General features: G+C 47.0%; 1 protein-coding gene across 1 annotated transcript in view; it reads left to right on the top strand.

The window, feature by feature from the left end:
• Positions 1–3,339: 3,339 nt before the first annotated feature.
• The window catches only part of T265_00077 (hypothetical protein), a gene marked incomplete at both ends in the record, with an annotated part of 30,052 nt that continues 27,673 nt past the window's right edge, over positions 3,340–5,718 (top strand). Inside the window, one exon of the mRNA XM_009163734.1 lies at positions 3,340–3,410. The remainder of the gene's footprint in view (positions 3,411–5,718) is intronic.

Genomic DNA, 5,718 nt, shown 5'->3' with positions numbered 1-5,718 from the left:
TGTGATGACCATCTACCAAAAGCGTGTCATCTTAACGCTTCCACCACTCATATGCAAGAGAAGGTCTCCAAGCACGAACCCTTCTACTCCAACTGGCCCGTGAGCCAGTTAATTGATTCCATGTGGAAGGCAGTATCCTTCAACTAAGCATATTTGCTTGATCTATCTGTTGCGGATCTTCGCGTCGCAGCATACGTTTTCAAGTACTCACGATTTCGCGAGCATGTATCGTCGGGCCATTGGGTGTTTGACTGCTCAGTCTCATCTAATCCAATAAAAATCGCACCTATAAGTCCATAACTGCTCTTCTACATAAGAGCCTCCATTAAAGCTTTTAATTAAAGCTTTCATTAGCCCTTTAGGTCTAACTGACAAAGGACGCATGCGTGTCCTGACCTAAGCCCCCGCTCAAATAAGTGTGATCTCTGTCTATAAAGCGGGTAGGCAAGGCCCTCTGGCGATTATTTAACTTCAGGCACACGGAACTACACTGCTTCTTCACGATTTCCCCTTGCTTTTGATAAGTCAGAAACCACGGCTCATGGAAATTGTGGTGTCTGTGTTGCATTCCGCTTAACTGTCGTCTTTAAAACGTTTGATTATCCAGTTCAGTTAAACTCAGCGGAACTCGACATAAAAACCGGCGCGTGTCTAATGTAGCAGCGTGCAATCCAAAGATTCTGATTCTGAAGGAAACCTTTTCCATCAAAATGCACGTTTAGTGATTCTTCCGGCGAGACACTGTGACACTGGCGTCGCTGAGAGTGATATGAAAACCCAGGCTGGCCGTCCCAACTCTTTGGAATCCAGGCTGGTCTTGGGCTTTTAAGTCGATACTCACCCCTCAAATAGACACGCCTCCTGATTGTGCTTCCTGAACCCCAGCTATTTCTGGCCACTTATCATTTCCAAAACGAACCTTCATAACGTGTAACCTGGTGGTCAGCAAGTGCAGATCGACCTTGAACACATTAAGATCGCGTGGCCTTCGCCCATCGTTGGGGAGCAACAAATTACTACTGCAGCCTGTGCAAAGAACTCTTCTATCACGCTGTAGTGTGGACAAATCCGAAAATTCGCTTTCATTTGGGCTCCCGCAGATCAGAAAAAGCTCGATAATCCAGGACTTTAGGAGAACGCCACTGCCCAGTGACATCCAGCCCGGCCAGCTCATTTGCGCTGTGAACAGGACTAACTAACTTGTAAGAAAGGGAAAGGAACGGGGTAAACCGTACTCCCTGAGTTGAGTAATCCATTGCAAAGTTTCCACTGTCGAACAAGGTGACATAATATATGAGTTATTAAGAAGCGAAATAGATAGGCGATAGGTCAGTGGTTTTGACAAGTGCAAAAAGAAGGGCTATAACAGCAGCGTACAAAGCTGCTCCCTGACACTTTCGTTGAGGTCAAACGACCTCCGGACAGGGTGAAACTCCTTTGTCCTGAATGAATTCACGAAATCCATCCCTGAAAACAGGGCATGCAGCAGTGCACTCTGATTCCTCAAACGCCGGGTGGCCAAGGGCTCACGAGAAGACCGCGTGACCCGGCTTGCAACGAGCCCCGGAAAGTCATGAGCGCTTTTTCCAACAGGGCCCATTCAGTTTTATCGACCAGTCAAGGGGAAGTAATTCCCTTTGGAACCGCTGGGAATTGTGGACGCCCTTCGAAGCCCCATGTTGGCACTTAGGTTGCTGGTCAGTTCGGCTCTGTGAATGATACACAGGATTACGACTCAACAAAGCTTCATGAGTGGCGTTTGCATTTTTTCTCTGGTGACATCCGTCCACCTGTGTGGTGGTCTGAATACCCAATGAGCTACTTTACCAGGTTCGTGTGGTAAAGAAATGAAAATAATAAAGCTAGATTGAGTATACATTGATGAAGACGCCAGATGGAACAGAATTACTAATGATTTTTCTCTTTAAAACAGTTCGTCGCTGGCCCAGGTCAGCGAATAGACAATAATCCGATCCTGGTTGTCCAGGGGTCTTCTTTTGAACAGTTCCCACACAATAAATTCTGAGGATCGTCTGAAATGTTTCGATACCAGAGTTAGCACATAAGAGTCGCGAAGGCCTACTGTTGGCGCGAGTGAAGTCAAAAGAGAGTCGGAACATGTGACCACGTTTGTATTACGTGGAATTGTACAAGTGAGCTTTCTTGTGGTTTTTCGTGTTCAAATAAAAACGGTTATGCAATTGCCAAAATACGTAATGTTATGATGGAAGCAAAATAAAGGTACAAAACACCACACCTGAAAGGCGCAAAATGTTTCCAGGACTGGGGACTCACATGAAAAGCATCTGTAAGTGCTGTAAACTAGGGTGTGGATGCGATATGGGCGGATAGTAAAGAAGTAATACTCCACTTACCAAATACCTGAAATGGTAAAAAAAACTGTTCCCTGATAAAAGTGTACGCCCTGAGTTTGAAAATCTTACCAGGGTTTGCAGCGTATTAGTCCGGTTAACGGTGAAGCCCTATCTACCAAGCATTGTGCAAACAATGTCCTTTCAGGAGAGAGCGCAATCGCCACAAGACGCGTTTCGAAGTCAACAGATTTGAGGCCAAAAACCACCTCCGAAGCAGCTCCTTACTGTTGCATCCTGAGCGGATAAATTGGTTAGCGTATCCAAGAGGCGGTTTGACGTGGTCCCCATTGAGCATCTGAAGGTCTATTTGGGTAGGACGCGGGAGGTCCACGCGACCACTCGAGGAACGATGAATGCCTTTTTAGCCGGTTTTCCACGGGAGAATGGGAAAGACATGTTTGATGAGAACAAGACTACCAATTTCTCGGTAACATCCCCTGGTCCATTCTCGCCGTGCACGACAGAGACGTTCTCCGAGGCTCCTCTGAACGACGTATGCACACCCTTTTCCTCATTCAAAGGAAGGTGCCAGTTAGTTGCCACTCCTCTGAAGCTTCTACATCTATTAGTAAGGTGCTACCCTTGGAGCCCCAAGATCTCAGGTCACCCGCTGAACGTTGTCATGTATTTGCAGGGTCACTTGGCAGGTCGTCGGCGTAGAACAGACGGTAGGTTCTAAACAGCGCCTTGGGAAACTCGAATGGAGACCGGTGTAGAGGAAGATTTGATTAAGTCCTCCTTCTATCGGAAATTTTAGCTGATTTGATAGTTGTAATCAGGTGTGGAATTCCTCATTCAATCCGATAAGAAGCTAATATGGGGAGCAGCGGAACTCATGAGGCTAGATTGAAAGTTCATTGGAACAAGAATAGTTTGGCGTTTGATATGAGATCAGCATCATTGCTATGGGTTAAGGTGTTTACGGTTACGAAAATCTTCGTTACCGAAGAACGGTTTGGGAGCAATGTGTTTCGCGCTGTGGTATCAAGTTGCTGGCAGTGAGTTGATTCACGATGCGTCCGATCACCTTTCACGGTATGTTTTTGATGCTTACAGACCTGTGCTGCCGGGCGAAAGGCCATCACTTTTATCAGATTGGCGCGAAAATCGCCTCGTTGCAATGGAATGGAATGTATCTTGGTCGGACGACTGATGAGACATCGCACAAGTTCACTTGGCCATTGTGAGTGACGTTTTGTTCAGGATAATTAAATGGACCCCATATGGTTCCAACGCAAGGAAAGGATTTGTCCTGTGCAACAGTTGAAGGATGTCCCCGTTATAGGCTGTTCGTAGCAAAATCTAATCAAGATTGGATACGGTGAGGTCACTGAAGATTATTAGAAGCCTTCACCGTGTTTTCCAAAGGCTTCAGGTACAAACATGAGGTAATTCGTGGGTTCCCCGAGTTCCTAAAGACTTCTTCGGCGGTGCCTCGTATTTTTTCCGAGAGGTCTAGAATCTTGGTCCAATTTCATATGCTTTTGACCACCATATTTTTAGAGCATGACATAGGCTTCCACAGCGTCGGGCTACAATTTCCTCAATCGTGCTGGAGGTACCGGTCTAGAAACGCTCGATCGCGATACCCCATATTCTGACCAATCAGGTCTTGGTTCCGTTTGGTCCAAAGCTGGCTCTTCGGTCGACGTGATATTCAGGTGGTCCCGCCTCCGGACACCTCCCATTCGAGGATGGCTATGTGATATGTCACGCCTCTGAATTCGCTTATCGGTCCGTCCCCAGAGCAGTAAGGATTTTAAATGTGGTGTGGATGCATCTGGTCCAGTGAAAGCCATGGCCCTGACGGTGCTATCTATTCGGGAGGTATATTAATGGTGTCCAATGTTCAGTGGAGGGTGGTTCCATTGTGGAGCCAAAATCTGCTGTCTAAATTTGTGGCAGCAAAGTGCATACCCAAGGACAGGAGAACTTTGTTCAGTCCATCCAAAAACGCCCGTGCCTTCTCTTCTTTGTAGATGAGAACGGTGTCGGCATATTCCAGATCGACATGGTTTTCGTCACAGTGTTTTGAAAAACTTCCAGCGTTCGTCTGATTATTTCCTTGATTACAGAATTAAATAGGAATGGAAAGGGCATCCCTGACGGACACCGCTATGTGTTCGAAAGCTTTTGGAGAGCTCTCCATATACATTCACACTTTTGGAACTCTGAGACTACAAAAGACTTATTGTGGTCACAAGCCCCTACGGCACTGCTTGATTGACAAGCTTTTCGGGGAGAACAGACCGCGCAACCGAGTGAGATGCGCCTTGACAATCCAGGAATACCAAAATTGTGGGTCTTTCTTACTTATGACGTCATTCCAGCACATGATGCAGTATGGAGATTTGGTCAGCGCAGACCCTACTAGCTCNGGTGGGAAAGCATGTCAAGAACAGACCGATCAACCGAGTCGAATGTGCCTTGGAAATCCAAAAATACTATAATTGTGAAACACTTATACGTATGACGTTATTCTAGCGCCTGACGGATTTGGTCAACGTAACCATTACCAGGTCTGAATCCCACTTGCTGCTCTGCAGTCAGCGTCTCACGAGCTACTGTCAAGTGACGAAGCACCAGTGACGCCAACGGTCACGCTATGGCCGGGGTCAAGCTGATCCCCCTGTGGTTACCACACTCACTACGAGCCCCTTTTTTAAAAGTGGGCACTATCACCGACTCTCCCCAGTTGTCTGAGACAAATACCTTTCTCCAAGTGCAAGCAAACAAACCATACAAACACTGACTGAGGACTTCAACCCCATTTTTGAATAGTGCGGATGGGGGGTCTTCCGGACCAGAAGTTCGGCGGCACATGAGAGAGAATATACAGTCACAAACATCCGAGGCCGTAGGAGCTTCCACGTTCACCGTCCACAGTTCTACGTCAACTAGGTAGTTGAGACAAGGGGCACTTGGTGGCTGCGACAGCTATCATTCGAAGGATTTGGCAGTCGTGGCGTTCTTTATTCAAGATGGTTGCTGCATTCTGATCCTTGATGGTTTCCGCGGTCTAATCGGACAGATCAAATGAAATACTTTTCGGACATTGCCGGATTTCTGGGACTTTCATTTCCTTAGCTTTGCGAGTCCACCAGACTTCATCGTCGACTCGCATACTCACTTTCACTTGGCGTCTTATGTTTCATCGGGCTTGCTGGCGCCGCCACAGGCAAAAACCCCAGTACTGTACAAAAAGTTGCCGAACTCGCCTTAGTATGAACCCTGCCAATATGGCACTACTTAAATCTCGAAGAAATATCCCAGCCGGTCCAGAACATATTCCGGTGCGAAGAGCTATTAGACGTCAAGTGAAAATGAGCTTGCGATCCGACCG

Source organism: Opisthorchis viverrini (genome assembly GCF_000715545.1).
Source record: "Opisthorchis viverrini unplaced genomic scaffold opera_v5_1, whole genome shotgun sequence".
NCBI lineage: Eukaryota > Metazoa > Platyhelminthes > Trematoda > Opisthorchiida > Opisthorchiidae > Opisthorchis > Opisthorchis viverrini.
This window is presented reverse-complemented; position numbering and strand designations above follow the sequence as displayed.